This window comes from Furipterus horrens, unplaced genomic scaffold, assembly GCF_987537825.1.
Source record: "Furipterus horrens unplaced genomic scaffold, mFurHor1.1.pri manual_scaffold_5, whole genome shotgun sequence".
Classification (NCBI taxonomy): Eukaryota; Metazoa; Chordata; class Mammalia; order Chiroptera; family Furipteridae; genus Furipterus; species Furipterus horrens.
Window position 1 is genome coordinate 165,041,580 of NW_028327175.1, and position 25,823 is coordinate 165,067,402.

A 25,823-nucleotide genomic window follows, 5' to 3' on the forward strand; every position below is an offset into this window, starting at 1 on the left:
AGAGATGAGGAATGTTATGTTTTAATTGTCCTTCCCACCTTTAACTCAGGAGAGATGTCCTACAGCATTGTTTTCACAAACACCTCCTTTTTATTTTCAGATTTGAATGGGTAACCAAAAGACCTTTTATGAGACTATTTATTAAGGGTCTATGTACCAAGCAAGTCATCTACACTGATGTTTTTTAATCTGCATAAGCCTCCTGTAAGAGAGTCATTATTATCCCCATCTGAGACTCAGAGACATGGACTATTAGTGAGAATGGAGGAAAGAAATGTAGAGCCCAGAGCCATCTGACCGCAAAACCTATTCCTTTCCCGCTGTACCACACCACTGCCCCAAAACTAGCCTGCACCTGCCTCAGGGAAAGGAAGATCCTGAGTGACTCCTCTCCCCATCCTGGTGCCCCCCATATCTGGCTTTCAGCATCTAGTTCAGTGTTCCAGGTTCTTCCCACCCTGATTACAATGCTCAGGAGTTTCTTCAGTTGGTCACTGACTCTCTTACCTAGAAGCCCTTAGAACTGAGCCTAGCACGGAAAGGCATGGTTGGTTATTCTGGCTATCTATGGCAAGGTTAAAAATTATCCCAAAGTTTGTGACATAAAACAACCATGTTATGCTTACAGACTCTGGCAGGAATTCAGATAGGGTCCAGCCAGGATGCCTTGTCTCTGCTCTATGATGTCTGGGCCTCATCTGGAAGATTTGAAGGCTGAAGGTGACTCAACCACTGGGAACTGGAATCATCTGAAGGCTCATTCTGGTGTTTGGTGGCTGGTGCTGGCTGTTGGCTGGAACCTTAGCTGGGACTCTTGGCTAGAATATCTATATGCAGCCTTTCCACATAGCTTTGGCTTCCTCACAATACGGTGACTAGATTTCTGTGCAAGAGAGCAAGGGGAAAGCATGCTGCCTCTTATGACATAGCTTTCTGGGTGGGGTAGCATCACTTCTGTGACATTTCACTTGTTGGGATAGTCACCAAGTCCTCCCCAATTCCATGGGGAGGAAAAATAGACTCCACTTGTTGGTGTGGAGTGTCAAGATTCTAGAAGGGTGGGCGGGACTGGAAATATTGCTGTGGCCATTTTTTAAAAATACAGCGTGTCTCATGGGCCCAGCTCAGAGGAAGCTCCCCCCTCCACACAGGAGGACCCAAGAGGTGCTGAGGGTATTACTTATAATGTCATTCATTTGGTCAACACATAGTGATCAAAGTGTCTACCTCATGTCAGGTGCTACCTCTTTGAGCTTGGCCCCAGCTGCACAGCCTTTCAGCACTACCCCCACCCAGGTCCTTCCCTGAAGCCCTGAGAGATTTGATCAAGATGAGGGAACTTCGGGCTTAATTCTCTCCAGCCTTCTGGGAAACATTTTTCTGGGTCATTGTGGCTACAGTCCAGAGAATAATTTCTCCCACCGGGGCCCACTGTTGAATTGAAGTTTTATACTCCCATTTCCGAAAGAGCAGGCATATTGAGCAGTTTCTATTTACTGGGGGAAAAAAAATTGTTTTTTCTTATATATAGCTCTTATTTTTGTTGCAACCATGGGAAAAAACAGGATTTCTCAAAAGAAAAGGTGTTCTTACTCTTTGGTGAGACTCAGTAGTGGGAGAATCCTTTTGTGAATTAGGTCACTGTGGTGTAGAGGAAGAAGCTGGGAGAGTTTGTTTAACCCTCTGCTTTAGCACACAGGTACGACTAGTATGGCTGGTTCACTAATATCACTTTAGAAAATGTAATGGGCTGGTTATGATGAGTTGATAGTGTAATAATCACAATAATAATGTATACGTATCATACTCTAGGCTTTGGGCTGAGCATTTTATGAACTGTCACATTTAATCCTTTTAACAATGTTGTGAGGAAGGTCCTAAAGTTGTTTTCACAGATAAGGAGACTACTCACTAAAGCTCAGAGAGGTTAATTTGCTCAAGGGCACACAGCTAGGAAGTGGTGGAACTGGAATTTGAATCCAGACCCATGGACTCCAGAGACAGTGCTATGTAGATAATAGGCCTGGTAGCTTAAAGAGAGGGGCAGGAATCAGAGTACAGCCAGTTCTGGGTGTTGGGTCCCTTTGACTGGGTACTAAAGACTCATTCTACTGCCTTAGTTTCCTCATCTGTAAATGGGGCTACCTACCTGCAGGAGGTATGTAAAGCCCCAGTATAGTAGTAGTCCAAACCCAATGGGCACTCAATGCATGGCTGGGGAGTCCCCTTCCTTTTCTCCTTCCTCCATAATTTGCCTTGAGCTATCCCATGGAGGGGGGCTTCCTGCCCAGAAGTAGGGGGATGGATGGCCAACATGACTTTCTTACCCATGGCTGCTCTAAAATCCCTAAGCTCCCACTGGATTTCAGGATTCCAATCCCTCTCTGCTGTGATTTTCATTGGGAGAACTTTAAATGATTTTATAAAAACTGCAAATGTACAAGGTAATTGAGTCTTCTGTTTTATTACCCTGAGCTGCCTGGACCTTGCCTGGCCTCCTCCTCACTCATGGAGCCGCCGGAATAAAGTTGGAAGTGTTTGCACTGGTAATATATAGGACTTAATTAACCTGGCCTTTTATAGCATTTCCAATGGAGGGTTGGAACGAACCTAGAGGCAGCTTGAGAAAAGAGAAGGGGGGCCTGGGGTGGGAGTGTGTGTGTATGTACAACAGTCAATGTGTTTTTTCTCCTGTTCTTTTCTCTAGTACTTTAATCAGCATTTAATAACTCAGTTGAAAATCCGTCATTTGGACCCAGGCACTGGTGGGAAGGGCTGGAGGGAAAGCCTGCCTTCTTCCTTCCTCTCCAGGCCTACAGCAGGCCATGCATTGGTGAGTCCAGCCACACCAGAAACTTCCAGCAGAGGCTAATCCTGCTCATCTTAGGTAGGAGACAATGAATGGACATTAACAAATAGACTCTCTGTGTTGATAACCATTTCCTACTCAAATGCAAGCCAAACCTAAGAAGTTTCCAGTGGGGTCCTGTCCCCATTTCTGGGACCCAAAGCTGAGTTAATTTCCTATGCTATCTACTTCTTCCTCTTCTACTTCCCAACATTCCCACTCTTAACTTTTCTAGCATGAAGCCATGCTTAAACTGGACACCCTTCGAAACTAGCCAAGGAAAAAGTGACTCAATTCAGATCCACCATGGGTGCAGGGGTACAGGTTTATGACTGCCAAAGTACATTTATGTCTTACAACCATTATTTTAGGGAGACTTCCAAGTGAGGGCAGTGAGGGTAAGTGCCTCTCACCAGTTGCCTGCTCAAACCATCGTTCCATATACCATGACTCATAAATCCTACCCCAATGCCACTGCCGAGTGGTTACATCATTCCCAAACCTCATGCAACAATTCGATTTGGAAATAAAAAGGCAGGTGTTAATTGACTCACTCCTTCTGCCCCTTTGTGGTGCCCCTGACCCTCGATAGCTTTTAACCTCACAGTTAATAAAAGTTTGGGGCCCAGGCCCAGCACAGTTTCTTATTCATTCTTTCATAATGTCAGCAAATTCTTACTGAGTGACTGTAATGTACAAGTCATTGGCCAGTCCCTTAGGGGGGTTAGGTGGCCAAAGATGAGCAAGAAGTATTTCATGCCTGAGGAAAAGCCTCCAGAAGATGCTCATAAATTATGCAGTTTTGGACAGCAGGTGTAATGGGCATCCAGAGAAGGTCTGGTGCAGCCAGGGTTTTTGAGGGGTCTCCAACTCCTGATTGACCACTCTTAAGTTTGCCTGTCCAGCATCCATCTTTCCTTCAAGAGCCCCAGACTCTCATGTGGGGAGCCCACTGTCTTTCACTAAGTCTGTGTGGTTTTAAATGCAGTTGAATGTCTGAGGTCCACAGGGATAAGCCCATGACTAGAACTAGCCAATCAGAGCAGGTCAGCCCCCTGGCCATGGTGATCAGTTCAGTGAAGAACATGAGATGGGAGCTGGGCTAGTGGAAGCTATTGCTATGACTACTGGGAAGGAGAAGCTCTGCTTTCCATTGGGGTTAGCCAGAAGTAGGCCTGGAGCTGCTAGCTGCCCTCTTGCCCTCATTTAGGAGTTACTTCCTGAGCCTTAGAGTGAAGCCATGATTTCATTTCCTCCTGCAAGAGAACGTCTGGTGTGGCTTCAGGCCATACTGTCTCTGGCACCACGAGAAGCACCTGTTGGTTTTCATGTGTGTGTATCCCAGGCTCAAGTGACCCTCTGTCTACCTTCAGCTAGTCTGTGCCAAGGAATAATTTCAAGGAAAGCAGAGCTGAGAGATGGAAAGAAAAAGATTGTTTAAGGACATTGGGTAACTCGATCTAGCCCTGCCTAAGGCTTGAAAGCCCCTGAACTTTCACGTGAGTGAGTTAGTGAACAGTTCACATTTTTCTTCTATATAAATCAGTTTCCTTAGAATATATGTTGCTAATCCAGGCCCTGAGTCCCAAGTTTTCTAGGTACAGGGACCAATTGGAAGTCACCTTTTCCCTCCTCAAATTCCACGGTGGGCCAAGGAGACATGGGCTCCCTTCCACTTTCCTGTTGTGATATATAGTCAGGAAAATTAAGGGTCAGGTTCTGGCAAGAGAGGTGCCTAGAGCACATAATTTTAAGGCATTCCTTTCAAGGCCTTCACTTGCGTGATTCTGAGAGTGAGTGCCTCCTTAACCCTTGCACCCAAGGCTCCTCTCATCTCATCCTAGACCTAGCCCTGTCTAGGTTGCTGAGTATTCACATCTGTGTTCCCAGATCTAGCCTGAAGAATTCAGAGTTGATTACAACTCTTTTTCCTCCCCCAGAGGCAGGTGTGGCTAATTCTCTGGGTCGTGATCTGTAATGTTACATAAAGGCTGGTTCTGGGGATTTACCAGGTCAAACGAGAGCAGAACCCAGTGTAACTCATAAATCAATGTAGAATCTTCCAATTAGGGTGGGCTCAGGATCATTAGGGACACCAGCTTTACGGTTATTATTTTATTTGTGTTCATCCATGATTTGGCTTATCTTAGGATGAGATGATACTGTTCCTGAGCACGAAAAGAGAGTCAGGCACTTGGAGCTGGGGAGACTCCTCTTGGGATAATGAACACACAGGAAATCCAAGGGCTGATTCCTGTGGTTCAGGAAACAGCAGTGGCCTGAAACCAGAGGCTCACCCTTGACCACAGCAACTGGCTGTGTGTTCAACACAGCTTTTTACTTCCATGACCTCTGTTACCTCGATTTGGAGGGGAAGACTGTGTAGGATGAGCTCTGGGGGGCAGAACAATATGGTTACAATCCCAGCTCTTATTCACTTGGGCAAGACCCACTCTAAGACTTGTTTCCTGATTATTATTCCTCAGTGGGTACCATAAAGGTGCTTTCCTTTAAGGTCATTTTAAGATTCAATGAGAAGTCAGGGCACATGACTAGGTTGCACATCAAGTCCCCAGTTGGGGGCGCAAGTGAGAAGCAACCACACAGTGATGTTTCTCTCCCTCTCTTTCTCCTTTCCCCCTTCTCTAAAAATAAACAAACAAACATATACATAAATTATTTAAAAAATATTCAATGAGATAGTGAAGTGTTTATCACAGGACCTGATATAATTTCTTAATGAATTATTATTGGTATTAATGTTATTCCATAAAGTAAGAGGGCATATTAGAAGATGAAAAGCACTGCCAAGAATTGAAGTGCCAATTCTAGATCTAGTCCCAGTTTTCTGAGAACAATCATTGTTTTCAGGACATTTAAAAGTCAATGTGCATGACCATGGACAACAGTGTGGTGACTGAGGGGGGAGCCAGGGTGGGTGGAAGTGGAAGAGGGTGTAAAGGGGATAAGTGGTAATGAAAAAAATACAATAAAAAAAAAGCCAGTGTGAATTTGGTACCTACTATGTGCTCTCTGTGGGGAGAACCCAGCCCTGCCTTTTCAATTCGAAGGGATCTTCAAACCTCCAGCCCACAGCAACATCACCACGGTTCTTCTCCAACAGTGGTTTCCACTCCTATTCCCTTTTTCTCAATGGATGCCTTCCCTCTCCCCCTAGGACATCTTACAAAAAAACTTTTACCCATCAGATATACCACTCAGGGGATATACTTAAACCATATATTTCATTGCATTGATAATTTCCTTTCATATGCATATTCTTTTCCCTGGTTATTTAGACTATCAGTACCTTGAAAGCAGGGACAGGTCTTGAACTTCCAGGTGTTCCCATAAGTCTAGGTACAGAACAGGTTCTCAGACATCAGTACCAGGCCCAGGAGTTCCTGCCCTGCTGGGTACTGTGCCTGAGCCTGGGGAGGACAAGAGGGGGCATTAGGGAGGTTCTTGGGAATGAAGAGGCCTGCTGACTGCAGAAGAGATCCCATACTCTTTTTGGACAACTGTAATAATCAAAAGTTCTTTCTGAAGCAGTAGCAGAATGACCTGGGGCTCTAGGTCACTCGAAGCCCTTCCCGAGGCTGCAGTCGCTCTGGCCTCCCCACCAGCCCTAAGGCTGCATGTGAACAATGTTGGTCTCTTAATAAAAGCAACACTGGTGCCAAGTCCTAACTCCGCTGGAGAAATAGTGTTGCGCCCCTTGATCGCATTAATACCTCACACCTTAATGCAGCCATATTTTTGGAAAGCCAATATGAGCTGCATAGCTTATTGGTATGCAGCTTCGGGTGGGGGTTGGGACTCCATGGAGGAGGGTACTCTGCAAAGGGGATATAATTAAGCCTCAGAATGTTCGCTATATGCCCCAAAAGGAGCGAATTTGGGGGCATGAGAACAAGAGTGATGGGCTTGTTGGGAAGGTACTGTGCACTAAAGCTTGACCAGCACTGAGAAGTCCCCATGTAGGTCCCACCCTTGCATATCCTAAGTCCCCACCAAATAGGGCCACCCACTCAACATTTGGGTTCCTAACTTCACATTTTCCAAGCAGACTCTATCAGCAGCTCTTCTCAGATAAAATACATCATCATTTGCTCCATTAGAAAATAAATGTATGGCTATATTATGGGATTTGCATTCCATTACCTTGGTTTGCATGCCATAAAACATTTATTACACCCTTGGGCTAAAGTCTTAATAATGACTGGGTGCGAGGCACTAATGTGGTGCTGGTCTTGCTTGGGAACCAGAGATTAATGCCTTTTGATGTCACCCAGCTAATAGTCATGCTCACCAATTTGTTCCATCAGAAGACATTAGAGTCAGGCCCTGTGTGGGGGTGGGGGCCACTGCTCAGCTTCAGCTGGGAGTCAGGGCTCCCTTTCCTGCTGCCCTACCTGGTCTTGTTCAAAATGGCCAGAAAGAAATCTTACAGTCCTTCTTCTTCAACTCTCCCATTTCACAGCCACCCTCCCCCTTCCCTGCCCTGCTCCGACCCCTAGCCTTGGGCAAGTCCCCACTCCTGGGTGTGATGATGCTATACCGAGGAGTTTAAACATCTGCTTTCCTGCCATACCACAGCAGCAGCAACAGCAGCAGCAGCAGCAATAGCAGTAACATGTGCGAGAGTGCACACACACACACACACGCACACACATGCACACACACACACAACCAATTCCTTCTGTCTGGCCTGCCCCATTCAGTGGGCCGCCAAGCACCCTAGCAGAGGAGACTCTGAGGTTACATAAGAGGTGGAGCCTCCAGAATAATGTGGGACCTGAGGGCCCAGTGCGAGGTGAGTATGGAGGCACCCTTCGAAAGGGGAAGCTTGGTGGGCAGGAGGATGGACTGGGCAGAGTTCTCTAAAGTCCTTGCACAGGTCCCACCGGCCTCATTTTCTCTCCCTTCCTGGTATTCCTGGTACGTACTTAGATGACGAGGGAGGCAGAGGTGAAGGGAGAAGCTCTGCCCAGGATGGAGCTAAGTACAGAACATAAGTTAGCATGGCACAGGATAGGATAACATACTGAACAAAGGGTACCTTTCTTTGGATAATAACATAGGATGTTGTTCTATAATAATATAACCTCTAATAACATAATGCATGGTAAACTGTATTGCCAAGCTGTTTATAGATTAGGAGGGAGGCATAAAAGATGTTTAGTGAGAATGATGTTTAAAAATGAGCCCAAATAGTAATACTGTGGATTTAATTTACCCAGAGACAAGGTAGCTAAATTCCTTCTAACTGGGACCTCCTGGCGAGGTGGGACACCCAGCATCATGAGCTTCTGCAGGTATGGCAGCGAGGCTGGTCACTCAAACCCAGGTCTTCGGGCTCCTGGACCAGTGCTCTCCACTGCTCATGACCAGTCTCCTCCCTCACTGTGGTATGAAGTGGTGGCACCACCCGCCTCCTAGACAGAGTGGCTTCAGGGCTTCTTCTGATTCCCTCTCTCCCTGGGGAGACCAAGTTGTCAGCCTCCATTGCTGCTGGATGGATGGAGCAACCTTCACTCTTTGCCCCAGTACTACATGCCCCACCTCACCGAGGCAATCTGCTTTAAGTCAGTCTCCACTCATGAAGCCAAGTGGCTCCCAGCAGCCCACTGATAAATCCATGCCCCTCCTAGGCTAGCCCTACCCTCAATCTGACCTGGAGTCCCTTGGCTCTCCCACATGGGGCCCTAAGGGCATTAAGTCATGGTCCTTGTTCGGGGGAGATTTTAACATAGAAGGAGAAAACCACTCTAGAAAGGTGTTCTGAGTTACAGATAAAACACCATAGGAGCACGTTGCTTCTGACCATGCACTTCTGGAAAGGCTGGTAAACAAGATGGGGCACCTAAGGACAGAGTTGGGGGCATTGGTGGGATGTGTGATGGGGTTTGGCCAAAAAGAGGAATGGTGGGAGCAAAAATTTGGAGGTGGGAATGCTCGGAGAATGGGAGGGGGTTGGGGGAAAGATTATTGTGAAAAGCTGGATCAGAGCAAGAAGCACTGTTAGCGTGGGGCTGAATTCTGAGCACAGTGGCAAAGAGAGAAAGGGCTTTGTAGTGCAATGCTGGGAGGGTTCCCTAGCTGAGGCTGGAAGCAGGGAGTGCAGGTGGATGTGTCTGCTGGACCACAAATGAGGCTGTAAGGGCTGGACTGGGGTGGCAGCTGGAAGGAAGAGATGAAGGAGGAAGCAATAAAAAAGAGTCAAGAAGAGGCTGAGAACTGCCTGCTGGTAGCAGAGGCTGGAGCCACATTAGCTTTAAGGCAGTGGTTTTCAGTAGGGCAGTGCTGCCAAGGGTGAGTTTGGACATCTGTGGGGGTATTTTGTTGTTACGATGCTGGCATTTGGTCTATGCGTGTGGGGGGCGGAAGACCCAGGAGTGCTTGCTGTGTGCTGCATTGTGTAGGACACGCCCACACCATGAAGAATTCTCCCACTCTGAAAATTCCAAGCCCGTCGTTGTGTTCTACACAACCCTAGGGGGCACCATTCACTTATGTGATGAACAACCTGCACGACCATCAGAGGGGTCCTAGGTTTGACAGTGATCCTGGTGGAAAAGGCTGTTTACAATGAGCCGAGTCTAAAACATAGCTCAGTTTTACATATAACCGCAGAGTATTTTTCATGGTTTTAATATACACTAAATTTTCTAGGACTGCAACTCCTGTGATGATCGAGGGGAAGATTGTCCTGTGCTCTGTACAGTGCCCTACCAAGAATTGTTTACCATTTCAGGAACTGCAGTTCATGTGGACACATCACTCATGGCTCTTAAGTCACCAACACTCCCGCATTCCATGGGAGAAGCCACTGACAGCTGTCCCATCATGTGGTTTCATGTTTAGGTATAAACATTCTGCGTCTTCATTGTTGCTGAGCATTTACATATTGGAATATGTATTATTTTATGATAACTTTCTTTCCTTTGATTTATCTGTTACATTACAGTTTGGTCAATATATCGACCTTTTAAAAATTATGTGGCTAGGTTGGTTATATTATCTCTGCCTTCCATCCTGGGATAGTAAATGGGGTGTGACAAACCCGATGATAAAGGAAGCTGTGGGTCTGATGGGCCAAGAGCTGCTGTGCAGAGAATTCCAGCCTGACAACTCCTCCAGGAAGCCTCGTCTGACCACTGTAATCCCACAGCCCTACCTGAAGCCTGCTGTTCTTCCTCCTTAACTGAGGCCCTCTGTTGTCACAGTGTCCCAATAAATACGTAAGCTCCACAAAGTCAGACGTGAAGTGGTCACCTTTCATGGCCCTGACCAGGCCCTGAAGAAAAGGGCACTGACCTGAATTACACAGTCCGGTGGTGATGGGACCCCTTGGGGAAACACGAGAGAAGGGCGTCCACAGAAAAGTAATGCAAAGCCTAGAACAGCTTGTCACACAGCCTGAAAGAGCTGGGAAAAATGGAGAGAACACAGACTCTAGAACAGAAATTTCACAACAGTCTTGTCAAGTAAAGATTGATTAGGAAAAAGAATTAACTGGCAATCACTGAAAAACAAGGCATTCAAATTCTGGGACTGTTGAAAAACAACTTATTGGAAGTCCAAAGCAAGACATCTTGAGGACGAGGGGGAAAAAGTCTGATTTGGTGAGTTCAAAGTGACTTCTGCAAGCAAAGAGGCATCCTTTGTAAATGGGAGGGTTGGCCAAGTACAGAGACAGGGTTTAGTTAAGTTAACAGGTGATAGTACCATAATGGCTGACTAAGAGGAACTTTGTGCCTCTGGAGGTGGGTGCTATACTAGTGATAACAGGAGGATGACCACACATTCTCAGTGAGAGTCCTGGAGTCTTAACCTGAAGCAGACAGTGGGCCTGAGTGCTGGAAGAAAAGAAGAAATGTTAGGGTCTTCAGTTATTTTTAGGGGTCCCCCAAATGGATGCAATAATCTATTTATGTTTTTTAAAGAAAGAAAGAAAGAGAAGTGGTTAGGTTAGACACATGTTGCATTTTTGGAAAGAAGGCTTTTTAGTGTGTATGTATTTCAAGGGAAAGCATGAATATACCCATTGAGTATAGTGGGTGTTAGAATTCCTAAGGTAGGTGACTTCATCATGGGGTTCCAGACTCAGACTGCCAAGTTCATATCCTAGTCCCGCCACTGAGTAGCTGGGTGGCCTTAAGCTAGTTACTTAACCTCTCTGTGCTTCATCCACCTCCTCCCCCCAAATAGGGATAATAATAGTATTCCCCTGGGTTGTAAAAATTAAAGGAGTTAGTATAGTATGTGTATGGCATATGGCAAGTACTTAATAAATGTTTGTTGTAGCTGTTATTACTGCTGAGAAGAGGACCAAGTCTTATTAGCTCCCACTCCCTCCTTACTGATTAGCTAATGAAAGATGGCTTTGGGAACATAAAGGAGGAGTGGGGTGATGGTGGTGGTGGTCATAATCATGGCATATATGCTCCCCTCCTCTTCCCAGGGAAGCCATGGAATGGAGGTCAGGTGCCCTGATCCTGGTTCTAAATCCATTCTTTAGAGTAGTAAGTGCATTAGAAGTGGAAATTAGCCCCTTGGCTCCAAAGAATCAGGTTGGGGACAAGGAGTGACTGGGTCTCTGTGCTGTCTGTACTCCCTAAAACACTTTGATTAGAGAACATGGTGCTCAGGAGGGTACTCTCTCTTGTTTTATCTCTTGTGCACCTACCATAGCTTGATAGCAGTCCTGTTGAGAAGAATTCTGAATCCAAAGCTGGATGCAGGAGAAAAGATGCCAAGATCAAAATTAGAGATGTTTGCTGGGACAGAGCATATGCAGGTGTCAGCACTGGCTAGAGGGAAAGAAACCCAGTCAGCTCACAATAGCCTGGTCCAAGGTAGCCCAGTTCAGGCAGGGCGGGGGAGCCTGCCACTGAGAGGCAGGCATCCCGACTTCCAGCTGTCCTCTCTGAAGCTCATGGCTCTGGGCACATCAATATTCTCTGTCTGTTTCTCCCCATGTAAATGCCCTGGAGGGACACCAAGGGGAGCTCTGGGAACTGTAAGACATTAGGACTGGAAGGGGACCTTGAGATTATAGCAGACTCTGTCAGTAACCATCCCACCCCCTTGCCCTTATCATGTCAAGGCTCGAAGCCTGTTCCAGCTGCCAGCATTTGCAGGCTTTTTTCCCCCAAAGACTGGTGCATCTTTACATAGCAGCTCAGAAGCAATCCTCCACCAATGACCCACAGAATCACTGTATAAATATTCCATCCCGTGGATGGAATAGCTCTGACGTGCACATTCTAGGTTGTCTCCCAGAGCTCCACAGTGGGAGCGAGCTCCAAGTACCCAAAGGGCCAACTTGTTTAATAACATGCCCCTTATCAGTTTCCTTCCCTTTCCTGATTCACTTCCCCACTTCTGGGGTCACTCCCAAGTAAACTACCTGCCCAAATCCTCATCTCAGGGTCTGCTTCTCCCACACTAACACAGAGGTTATCTGGCTGAACCACTTTGTGTTACTGAAGCAAGATAATCGCTAGAACACGCTTGTTCATGGGTACAGGTGTAGTAAGTGCCCACCTAGCAGGGTCTATACACAGCCCAGAAGGAATCAGAGCATTTACATCATTAGGAAAAAGTTCCCTCCACCCCCTACCTGGGAAATCTTGTTGTAGGCAGAAGCCCTGTGATGAGACCTCCCTCTGGCTTCTCTCTCACCAGCCGTCTGTTCCTAGTAACCCCACCCAAGCACCAGAGCCTCTTTGACTTGATATTGCAGGACGCTGTCACTTGAAATTAATTGCAACTAATTAAAAATGATCCGGTTAGGACAATTGCACAATGGCGCTCCAGAGACCGCTTCATTCCCTGAGGTTTGGTGGCGTTTGCGGCTGCTGCAGCCCTGGTCGGCCGGACGGGGCCATACATCATCATGTCATTTTACATTGTTATTTCTCTGAAAGCAGCAATTTAAAAGAGTCTCAGATGAACCTTGAGCAACTTTGCACTAAAAAGAAAAATGTTACTGTCCAAGATCTGTAAAATATAACATATAGGCTCAAAGAAGCCACTTGACATGAAAAGCGGCCTTAAGTTTGTGCCGAGATTTGCATATAATATATAATGTTGTAGCAAAAGGACCCACAAAGCAGGCAGCGGCTGCAGAGCATCGATTCTCAGCCCCTTTGTTCAAACTGGGTCACCTACTGTTCCTGGTTATTATTTTATCACAACCATTCCTCATGTAGGTGACAGGACAGCATCTAACCCACTGGGTTCTAGGGTCTGCCACCCCTGTCCCTTATTTAGTGGAAGACTTGGGTCCTTCGTGACTGACACCAGAAGCACTGCCAAGTCCCAAGTTGGCCTTTTCAGTTTCCAAGCTAATCCCAGGAGTGGTGGTCCTGTTAGGACAAGAGGCACCTTTCAGGCGTAGAAAAGGCCCATTAGACCTAGAGTTGATGCAGTGAGCCCTGCTAAAAGCACCCTAGCAGCCTCCACACCTTATTTCAAGGGAGCCCAGGTACTTCAAATGAATTTTGGCCCTATGTCTTTGAGCTACAAATCTCGCCAATCAGGCCACCTACTGCCCACGACTTGCTTCTGTGGTCTCCATAGCATGCTTTGACCCTCTCTGCATCAGCAGAGCAAGGGAGCAGTGGGCATGAGAACAGAATGAGGCATGTCAGAGGAGCATCTTCCAAAAATATTGTTCTAATGCTCAGGCTCATTCTGCAATTAAGAAAAAATGAGTTGACTTTCAAGGGTATCAACAAAAAAAGGAAACTTCAGCAAAATAGAAAAAGGCAAAGTTCAAAAATTAAAAATCAAGATCTTTACAATGAAAGGTGCAGGAGTTATATAAAAGACTACACACATATTATGAAAGGAAAAAATAATAAGCAGATATGCACACAGTTTTATGTGGTTACTGAAATTTGGGTCTCGGCTTCCAGAAGGTCAAAGCAAAGAGGAAAATAAGAAACACAATTAATTACAAATGCCACATAGTCCTTACAGAAAAAGCATATCAACTCCTCAGAAGAAACAAGACTTGTTTTGCATGGACCTCCGGTGGGTCATGCAGTGGTGAACATCCTCTACAATATCCTCGTGGTTAGGGGCTAGGCTTATGAGGGCACCTGTTTGGGAGATCCAGAAGCTGTGGATCAAATATGCAGTTCACTGATGGTGGCTTAATTCAGGGATAAGACCTAGAAACTAGAAGAATGCCAGGACTAACTCCCAACCTCATTTCCAAATTATTCTCCCTGCCAAGTGTTTCTTTCAGCTCTGCTTTTGTTAGAGAGTGGGCAGCAGAGAGTGCGAGGCTCTTGTTTCTGACAAAGACCTGAAATGCAGGTGTTGCATGTAGCTGAGAATTTGATCAAGATATATAAATTATAGCACATCTGTACAGTGGGATATCACAGAGTCATCAGCAGGAACTAGGGAGATGATATGTGCTGTTAGGAAAGTTGTGTAAGACATTGTTAGGTGAAAAATGCAAGTTGTAGAGCAGTAGGTATTGTATGATCCTGCTTGGATTAAAAACTAAATAATAAAATGACAGAAAATTTCTGGAAGGTTACATAAGAAATTGGTGACAGTGTTGAACATTGGGAGATGAAATTTTATAGCTCACCTAAGCCCTCCTTACTATAATTTTGTATTACTTTTAAATTTTAAAAACAATTTTTAAAAAGTTAATCAAGAACACAATGCAGTTTTGTTACAAAGAATGAAGTGGATCAGTATTACTGAAAAAGTAAGATATGAAGGGGAAAATCTGGTTATCCATGTCTAAAAGTCGTTATCTTGTGGAGGTAAGATTATAGCAGACAACTCTCTAATGAATTGTTTTTGTAATTTTTATAGTAAGTAGGTATTACTTTCATAATAATAATAGTTTAAAAAAACAACATTCTAAGTCAACCTGGAAACTGTTGGGTTGACTGCCTTTTTTAAAAAATTAAGAAGCCTAATCAAGACTTATCCAAGTAAATGGCCACGCTCCCTCTGTAAGGCAGCAGAATTTGCAAGGAAAACAAGAATTTTTTTCTTTTTTAAAGTATATGTTATTGATTATGTTGTTACAGTAGTCCCAGTTTCTTCCCCCTTGCTCCCCTCTGCTCTCTAGCCCCCCCCCCTCCAGCAATCCCACTCCCCTTAGTTCATGTCCATGGGTTGTGCATATAAGTTCTGCTTCACCCTTTCCTATATTATTATTATCTTTCCCCTGTCTATTTTGTACCAACCAATTATGCTTCTTAATCCCACTTCCCCATTCCTCCCACTTCTCTCTCCCAGCTGATAACCCTCCAAATGATCTTCATACCTATGATTCTGTTCCTATTCTGGTTTGCTTAGTTGGGTTTTGTTTTTATTTTTTAGATTCAGTTGTTGATAGTTGTGAGTTTGTTGTCATTTTAATGTTCACAGTTTTGATCTTTTTTTTCCTTAAATAAGTCCCTTTAACATTTCATATGGTTTGGTGATGATAACCTCCTTTAGCTTTACCTTGTCTGGGAAACACTTTATCTGCCCTTCCATTCTAAATGATAGCTTTGCTGGATAGAGTAATCTTGGTTGTAGGTCCTTGCTTTTCATCACATTGAATACTTGTTGCCAGTCCCTTCTTGCCTGCAAAGTTTCTTTTGAGAAATCAGCTGAGAGTCTTATAGGCACCCCTTTGCAGTTAACTCTGCTTTTCTCTTGCTGCTTTTAAGATTCTCTCTGTATCTTTCACCTTTGGCATTTTAATTATGATGTGGTCCTCTTTGGGTCTAGCTTGTTTCGGACTCTGTGCTTCCTAGACTTGTATGTATATTTCCTTCACCAAATTAGGGAAGTTTTCCTTCATTATTTTTTCACATAAGCTTTCAATTTCTTGCTCTTCTTCTTCTCCTTCTGGTAGTCCTATGATTCGGATGTTGGCACGTTTAAAGTTGTCCCAGAAGTTCCTAAGCCTCTCCTCATTTTTTTTCAATTATCATTTCCTCATTCTGTACTCGTTGACTGTTTATTGCTTCCTTATGTTCCAAGTCATTGATTTGAACCCCAGTTTCCTTCCCTTCACTATTGGTGTTGTGTGGATTTTCCTTCATTTCATTTAACATAGCCTTCACTTCTTCCCTTATAGTTTGCTGTACTTAAGCATATTTGTCAAGCCTGTGAGCATTTTTATCACCGGTGTTTTGAACTCTGCACATGTTAGGTTGACTATCTTCTTATCGCTTAGTTCTCCCACTGGGACCTTGATCCGTTCCCTCTTTTGGGCCATTCTTCTCTGTCTCCTCATCATGAAAGGCTCCTGTGTTTGTTTGCCTCTGTGTCTTAGGTAGAGCTGTCGCACCTGTTGTGTTGTAAGGGGCGGAGCCTTAGGGATTCATCAGTATGGGTGACCTGTTTAACCACATTATGGTGCTATATGTGGGGGAAGAGTCTGAGAGGGAACAATGCCACTTGTTCAGCACTCACCCCTTCTCCAGGCACTTCTCCCACTTCCGTATGGGACTGGAACCTCTCTAGTGTTGCCCTGGCTGTCGTCCCCAGAGTGGGTAGGTCTGTGGACATTCGTAGGACCATGGGTGGCCCTTAAAACAAGCACACTCTGCTGAGAGACTGGCAGTTTCTTCCTCCATCCCAACCCCCACTGGTTTTCACAGTCAGAAGCAATGAGGCTTTATTTTCCCCGGTGCTGGAACCTTGAGCTGTGTGGTTTGGTCTGGTGCAGGGAGCACTCCCCAGGTGTCCCTCCCTGCTTTTTAAAATGTGTGACTGCGCTTTCCACTGGCCAGCTGCCGTTGCTGCCGGTGTCATCACCACACTCGGTCTTCTCTGCCCTGGCTCTGCCTCGCCTACCTGTCTGGATGAGTGTTTCTTCTTTATATCTTTTTTTGTTGGACTTCCACGCAGCTCGATTTTCTGGAACTTCTGGTTGTCTTTAGTTTTGAGGTAGTTGTATTCCTTCTTAGTTGTGGAGGGAGATGCAGCGTGTCTGTGTAGGCCTCCATCTTGGCCTCAATTCCCAAGAACTTTTCTTAAGAGAACAATTTGGTTGTCTATTCTGGCACATGAATGAACAAATGATATTTTAAAAAATATATACTTATTTATTTTAGAGAGAGGGGAAAGGAGGAAGAGAGAGAGAGAGAGGGAGAGAAACATCAACGTGAGAGAAAAAGTGATCAGTTGCCCTGACTGGGGACTGACCCTGTATCTCAGGCACATTCTCTGTCCAAGAATTGAACTGGCAAACTTTCACTTTGTGAACAATGCCCAACAAACTGAGCCACATTAGCTGAATGAATGATCTTGACATTAACATTCGGTCTCACAGAGCAATGATGTTCATCAGAGAAGGTGCTTGTAGCACAATCCAGAGGCTGGTGTTTTTTTTTTTTTTTTTGTAAAAATCATATAAAAATTGCTGTCATTTCATGGTAGCACAATATGTTTGAACTGTTAATTAATTTTTAACAATTTTGGATATTTCCTTCTCTTCTTCTCCCCCACCCCAGCCCCCCTAGACTGTTCTGTGCTGCTTGCCTCAAGGGAAGAGATGGGGCAGCAGAAGAGAAACAATGGCTTGTCTTGGCTTTTGCTTTCAAAGGCTTAGGGAAAAGGACCCAGGGAAAGAAAAAATAGTAATCAGAGAGAATATATCACTCCCAAGACAAGAACATGGGGACGTGGGAGGATCAGGAGTTGGTGGTGCTGAGAGGATCGGGACTGGCCCTGGAGGAGCAGAGGCATCCAGGGAACTCAGAGCTTCCACTTCAAGAAGTTGGATCAGCTCAATATATTCTTGTTAAATAAATGAATGGACATGTTTGTATGCTTTATAGGCAGGCGAGACTGAACAGAGCAAATCTACTAGTGACTCCAATGACAAATTGATGTCAGCCCAAGGAAAAGAAGGGACAAAAAGCCCCAAGCATAGCTAGAATTTTTCTTTCTTTCTTTTTTTTTTTTGGTCTGTTTGTTTAATTATTTACTTATTTGTTTGTTTTATTTTATTTTTAGAGAGAGGGGAAAGGAGAAAGAGAGGGAGAGAAACATCACTGTATGGTTGCCTCTCACTGGTGTCCCTAACTGGCGATCTGATGTGCAACCTAGTAATGTGCCCTGACTGGGAATCGAACCATTGACACTTGGCTCGCAGGCCAACGCTCAATCCACTGAGCCACAGCAGCCAGGGCACATAGCTAGAATCTTTAATGTTCCCTTCCAGGCCATGGCAGTACCTAGGCTCTCCCTTGCCACCCCAGCCAGGGAGCTTCATGAGGACAGGAGCTATTTATCTAGTATTACCTTAGTGCCAAGCTCAGTCACTGGCATATGACAGATACTCAGTCAATGTTTTCTGAATGGGCCAATGCACCAAGGTGCAGAGGGAAGAGAGGGAGTGGCCTACGCCTTCAGGCACTGGTTAAAGGCAACTTCAGATGGTGACATATCCATCTGCCTCTTGTCTCAGCCCTTGGCATTAGCCAGTTTCCCATAATGTGTTCTGTAGAATCCCAGCATTAATAGGTATTAAGTGTAAAAAAGTTCTGTGGTTCTGCAGTCAAATACGTTTGGAAAATGTTGGGTTAAATAAGGTTAAACAGGTTTCCTGACTTCAGCACTCTTAGGAGCCTTTAATTTTTGAATATAAATTATAACTCCAAGAGAGGGCTTATGTTTTGAAAATGTTTTCAAGCTAATCTAACCACAAAACCCATTTTTCAAGGAGAAGAAGCATTGTACAGAATTGTTTTGGGGAAACACTGGCATAACCTCACACCTATCAGAAGTGGAAAGACTTTTGGAGTAAATCTAGAGCCATACTCCTTCACAGAAGAGGCAAGAGAGGGGAAGACCAGAGAGGGAAAGGGATGGACTGCGGAAAACACAGCAAATCAGAGTTGGGCTGGGCTAGAATCCAGCCATACCTGGATTCCCAGGACCCTTGCTGCTTTCATTCTTGATCTGTGGGGATCTGAACCCTGGTTTTTCAGACTCACTTTGCTCACTTGCACTTTCAGAGTCACAGAAACTTAGAACAGGAAAGCCCTTCCGCAGGGGTGGCCTGAGGGACAGGCTAGCTACCTATGGGCTCAGTCGGGTTGCTATGATGAACTTGAGAAAGGCTTGGGCATCCTCAAAAGTAGATGTATCCAAATGAAATCCTCACAGATCCTTCAGGCTACTCGTCTGTGAAGTCCACATCATATCCACAGACATGACCAGCCTGGAGGAAAAGGGAAATAAATCAACCATTCCTCACAGATATATTGGAAACAGTTTTGTAAAACAAATTTTGTTCATTTTGTGAAATAAAATTGACCTTCCAGGTCCCTAGTGAGAAAATATGAGGAAAAAAAAAAAAAGAGCAGGAAAGCCCTCAGAGATGTGGAAGTCCCACTCCTGACCTCACTTCCTGTTTCTGGCCCCAGATTCCTGCCATGACCCAACTCTGGGCTTGTATCCTGTACTCAGGAGCCTAATGCCCTTCACCCACACCTCCCTCCCTGCCCTCTCTGCCCCTCCCTAACATAGGTGTTCCTGTCCCCAAACCATGATTTTCAAAGTATGGTCTGGGGATTAACAATATCAGTACCACCTGAGTACTTGCTAGAATTGCAGATTATCTGGCTTCACCTCAAACTCACTGAATGAGAAACTCTGGGGGTGGAGGTCAGGATTCTGTGTTTTAACAACCCCCAAGAGCTTTTGACTCCCGCTGAAGTTTACAGACCACTGCCCGAAACCATACCAACTCTGACAAGCAGCTCCAGGGAAAGGCCTTTCCTTGACCTTCCAGGTCACCAGTGAGCAGAGCAGGCAACCTCAGTCAAAATCCTGAAAAACCCTTGACACAAAATCTTTAGAGACTCCTATAGCTCAGTGGGTTCCAACCACTTGAACTTGGTGCACCTAAATCCTGAAGTTAATTTACACTGCATCATTTCATTAGTTGGTCTAATTGTTTGATGCCATTTTACAAACCAGACCTGCACTGGGGAGTGTTTCAGGCTCCCGTTGTATCTATCAAATGCCCTTTCTCTGAAATAAATCATGGCGGGAGGAGAGGTATCTGAAGCATGCTTTTGGGGGATCTGGAAGTGTCTGAGTCTTACCTTAGGTCCACTTAAGCCAAGGTGGGGTCTTTTTAGTGTGTCAAGAGAAATGCTTCAATTGAGTTTAATAGCTTGATTCTGGTACATTTTCCTCCAAAATCCATCTGCTTTCTGTGTTCTATCCAGGTTGACATGAGCACAATTCAATGGTGAGACCTCATGGTTTCTGCATTGAATAATTGCTGGGAATGCCATCATGCAATGCAAGGTCTGCATGGCCCAAAGTGGTGGTCCTTTGACCTCCATCCTCTTCATTCAGAAGAATAACACAACACCCTTTTTCCAACCCTCTTCCCACTACTGGCTCTTTATCTATGGGCAGGAAGCCCCTCAAATGTGCCCTTTGGAAGGATAAGCTGGGTTGCTAGCTGTTTGTCACTGAGAAATGCGGCCCTGTAAGTCTCCATGCTACATCTGCTGTCATAGTCCTGGCTCCCTGTGTTCCTGTGTTCCTGGGGGAGGGTGTAGATAACTTGGACACCCATCTACTCACTCACTCACCCACCCACTCACTCAGCTGGGGTGGCAGTGCTGGCTACTGTGGCAGCCCCCCATCCATCCTCGTCATTCAGGGGCCTCTGAAAGTATGCCTGTCAATATAATGCACGGCCTGTTGAGGGGAAGTGACATTTTGAATAGTGGACACTTTTCCAGGAGCATTCATCCTAGGGTCAGCCTCATGATAAATAAATACATTTGGCATTTAAGTCAGCAGACAGGATACAATGACTGAAATGCAAGCACAGATGCACATACCATAAGTCTGAGTTGATGGGGTGGAGGTGGGGTGTGAGGGGCAGGGGGAGAGTGAAGGAAGGCTTGGCTAGCAAATTTGGGGGAGAATTTATTCCCCTTCCCCCTGGCATCTCTAGGGAAAACAGAAAGCAAAGGATGCTGCAGTTTCCTTTTATCCCTGGACCACAACGAGATCCCTTCTTTCCATCACCCCCTCTGCTCCTCACCTGTCCCTCCCCCGAAAAAATACCCAGTCCCAATCTTAATTACCCCTAACCGTGCCCTAAACAAAGTATTTATAAAGCTTACTGCGTTTGTCTTCCGTTCCTATTAATAAAGTCTGGGAATGTAGGGAAGAAATATGGGTGGGTGACAGGGTTTTTAATGGTGCCTCACCTTAAATGCATTTTAAAATATGTAAATCAATAAAAAAATTATTTGTAATAGCAGCCTAAGAGTGCTGGTTAGCCTGGCACGGAGTGAAATGCATGCTACAAGCCCTATTACCATACATCCTGGGAGCTGTAGTTAGGATTAATCTGTCAAAGGGGATGGTTTAGTGTTGATGAATATGACATGTGACCATTAACGATGTTGATTTTATCTCCCGAGATTAGCATGATTTACTTCGGATGGATAATAATGTCATTTGCTTGATGCAGTAGATCTGTTTACGAGCTGATTAAATTGTAAGGCCTTGCCTCATTTCATGCTATTTGGTTTACAGCTTCATTACCACAATCACAAAAGCTGGGGAAATGTCCCACATTCCATGTCACAATAAATCACTGCTTCATGTTGCTGGGATAGATTTTAGCAGTTCTGCCCAGCAAGGACCATTCTTGGCTCCCCACTAATATGTGATCCAGAATACATTAAAGGGATCTTTAGGAACACTGGAACAAGACAGGGCAGGAATCCTCTTGGACTTTTTAACTGAGATTAAGAAAGTCCTTGAGTAATTAGCTGTAACAAATTACCTTATTATTTAGACAGCAAAGTCACTGTTTTTGTTGCAGCGATGATTACCATAAAAGCGACACTCAAGAAACCAAAGGGATGTGTGGAGGCACATTTTATTTTCACCCTATTGTCTTGTGCTCTGGGACAGGGGCAATCTGAACACAAGGTAGGTGGGGAACCTGTGTATTGGGTCCTGAACCCTGTCATGCTTCTTCAAAGTGGAGTGAGAGAGGGTGGGCACCACATACCCTACCACAGCACTGATCAAATCAGTACCTCTGGGCAGGATGTGGCTGAAGTGGAGGAAAGAGAGGAGAGCACCTGGCACCTAGGTCAGAAGGGAGGTATGTAAACCACAGACCTATTCATCAGACTGAGCTAGCAGGGGGGTTCTCTACTCTGCATGGGGGAGAGACAGTGCTCTTTATACCTCAAAAAATGGGGGGGGGGCAGAAAACAAATGTCTGAAATGACTGTCTATGTTTCCTTATTTAAAAAAAAATTGAATTTATTGGAATGACATTGGTTAATAAAACCATACAGGTTTTAAGTGTACCATAAAACATCACCTGTGTGCTTACTACTAAAGTCAAGTCTCTTTCCATCCCCATTTATCTCCCCTTTGACTAGTTCTCCCTCCTCCACCTCCTTTTGCTTAATCTCTTCACTTTTTTTCATCCAGCCCCCCAAGACTGTCTACGTTTCTAGTAACACTTCAGAGTTTTTACCATCTGCCCGGTCCTGTTCTCACCCCTGACACAACCCTATGAAGCTAGTATTAGTATTCTCATCCCCTGTTACAGATGAGGGAACTGAGACTCAGGGGGAGGTTAAGTGATGTGCCCAAGGTCACAGAACCAGCCAGTGACAGAACTGAAATTTGAACCCAGGCAATAGGACAAAGATTATAGCACAGCACCTATAAGCTGAGCTTTCTCTTTGGCTCAAGGTGAAGCCATTTCAGTAAAGGTGAAAGGAGGGAGAATTTTTAAGACTTTTGGTTCTTATTCCTGAATTGAAGCCTGTGACACTGAATGGGCTCTGTCTGCAAAGAATTTAGGGTCAACAGTAATCAAGAGTACTGAGGTCAGGTTTTGATTGGGAACTGTAGTAAGACTTTTGTGATGAGCAGAACCAGGGAAGATGTAAGACTCTATTTCCTCAAGGCCAGGTCTATGGAAATAGAAAGCAATGATTTTAAATAAATAAAGTCTTAAAAAAAATAAAATAAAAAGCCCTGGCTGGTGTGGCTCAGTGGATTAAGTGCTGGCCTGCAAACCAAAGGGTTGCCTGTTTGATTCCCAGTCAGAGCATAGGCCTGGGTTGTGGGCCAGGATTCCATTTGAGGCGCAGGAGGCAACCACACATTGATGTTTCTCTCCCTCTCTTTCTCCCGCCCTTTCTCTCTCTCTAAAAATAAATAAATAAAAATCTTAAAAAAGAAAAGCAATGATCGTAAAGGTTAAAGGTGGCCTTTCTCTGCTTCACAGCTCAGCACCTCCCTAGGAACCCAATGGGTAAAAGGGAGAATTTGTTGCCCTCTGAAAGTTCTGCAGATGTAGCAACTCAAAAATTCCAAAGCTCAGTGCAGTTTCACTTCTGAACTTGAGATGTGGCAAGTGTCTGCATCTCTTAACCAGAACTTATCCCTGTGTCCTTATAGCAGAGACCACTAGTAGCCTCCAATCGCCATGCTTCTGTTTTTCCTGTACTAGAGTGCTGATTTGTAATTGATTTTGGTAAGATAAAAACTACATTTCCCAGCCACTCTTGATGCCATATGACTAATAGGGAGTCATTTATTGAATGCCTACTCTAAGCCAGGTGCTGTGCTAGGCATTGATGGGGATGAAGATACGTAGGTGCAAACCCTGTCCTTAGCTAGCCAGGCTGCTGGTCTGTCTATCAATCATTGGTCTGCCTATATGTTGGGTACTTAATTGATCTATTAGTCAACAAGCATGCCAGCTATTTCATCACTGACCAGACCCTCACATTGGCAGGCATTGGTCCTAGTACTGAACTCTCAGGATGGGTAGATGAGGGAGGGCCCCTTGTCCACAGTCCCAGGATGTGCAGAGTTTGATGCAAGGCATAGGGATTAATTCCCAAGAAATCAACATACCCTTATCTTACAACATACACAAAAATTAACTAAAGATTTAAATGTAAGACCTGATGAAGTATAACTCTTTGAAGAAAACATAAGTAAAAGCTCCCTGACATTGGCCTTGGCAATGACTTTTTTTTTTTTTTTTTTTTTGATATGATCCCAATAGCACAGGTAACAAGAGCAAAAATAGACAAGTGGAAATGCATCAAACTAAAAAGATTTCTACAGAAAAAAAAAAAGGCAGTCAAAAAAGTGAAAAGGAAACCTATAGAATGAAGAAAATATTTGCAAATCATATATCAAATAAGGGGTTACTATCCAAAATATATAAGGAAGTCATATAACTTAATTGTGAAAAAACAAATTATCCACTTAAAAATGGGCAAAGGCTCTGAATAGACATCTTTCCAAAGAAGACATACAAATGTCCAACAGGGCCCTTGTTGGGTGGGTCAGTTGGTCGGAGTGCTGTCCTATATACCAAAAGGCTGCATATTCAATTCCTAGCCAGGGCACATACCTAAGCTGCAGTTTTGATCCTTGGTGAGAGTGCATACTGGAGGCAACTAATTGATGTTTCTCCCTCTTTCTTCCTTTAAAATTAATAAACATATCCTTGCGTGAAGATTAAAAATAAATAAATAAAAATAAATGTCCAACACATACATGAAAAGTGCACAACACTAATTATCAGGGAAATGAAATCAAAGCCAACTGAGATATCATCTCACAATTGTTAAGATGGCTAATATCAGAAGATGAGATAAAAAGTGTTGGCAAGGATGTGGAGAAAAGAGAATCCTTATACACTCTTTCTGGGAATGTAAATTGGTATAGCCATTATGGAAAACACTATGGGAGTTCCTAAAAAAACTAATAATAGAACTACCATATGATCCAGCAATCCTGCTTCTGGGTATATTTCCAGAGGAAATGAAATCAGTATCTCTAAAAGATATCTTCACTTCCATGTTTTTAAAAATTATTTTTTGTTGATTTCGCATTTACAGTGGTCCCGATTTTTTTCTCTTATGCTTCCCTCCACCCAGCACCCCCCACTCCGTCAGGTCATCCACATACCATTGTTCATGTCCATGGGTCACATGTATAAGTTATTTGGCTACTCCATTTCTGATATTGTACTTTACATCCCACCCTGGCTGGTTTGGCTCAGTGGATTGAGCATCGGCCTGCGAGCTAAGTGTCGCTGGTTCGATCTTCCAGTCAGGGCACATCAGAGAAGGAAAACTCTGACTCCAAAAAAAAAAAAAAAACCTCCGCTGCCTTGCGGCATACCTCTTCAGGGGAAAGGCTAAGGGAGTAAACCCTGACAGAAAATCCGGAGCCGGAGTCCCTAAGGCGGTTTGACGTTGTAGTCAACACCGGCAACTCCTGCGGCGCACCTGAAGCCAAGCTGTATTGACTCCGTCTTTCCCTTGGATCCTTCAGCTGCGAAGAGAGGGGGCGTCTGCTGCATGGGCGACAGCAGACCCTCCATATCACCCTGCCCAGGCTCTGTAGCTTCAGCTTCACTGGAGAGGACACTCCAGCGTCATCGTAAGATGTCGATTCAACACGGGAGGAGACAGATACCGTGTCACTCCCGAGTCGGACTGCACAGCCATTCTTGGCGGTACAGATAGACTCTTAAGAAGCTACACCATCGTCTCTCGAGACGGATGGCTGCCGCCGCCGACGACTTTACATCCCCATGGCTATTCTGTAACTACCTATTTGTACGTCTTAATCCCTTCACCTCTTCACCCATTCCTCAACAGCCACTCCCGTCTGGCAACCATCAAAACACTCTTCATATCCAGGATTCTGTCTCTGTTCTTGTTTCCTCAGTTTGTTTTTTAGATTCAGTTGTTGATAGAGATATGTATTTATTGCCATTTCATTGTTCAGAGTTTTGATCTTGTTTTTCTTAAATAAGTCCATTTAATATTTCATATAATAATCGTTTGGTGATTAACTCCTTTAGTTTTTTCTTGTCTGGAAAGCTCTTTATCTGCCCTTCAATTCTAAATGATAGCTTTTCTGGGTAGAGCAATCTTGACTATAG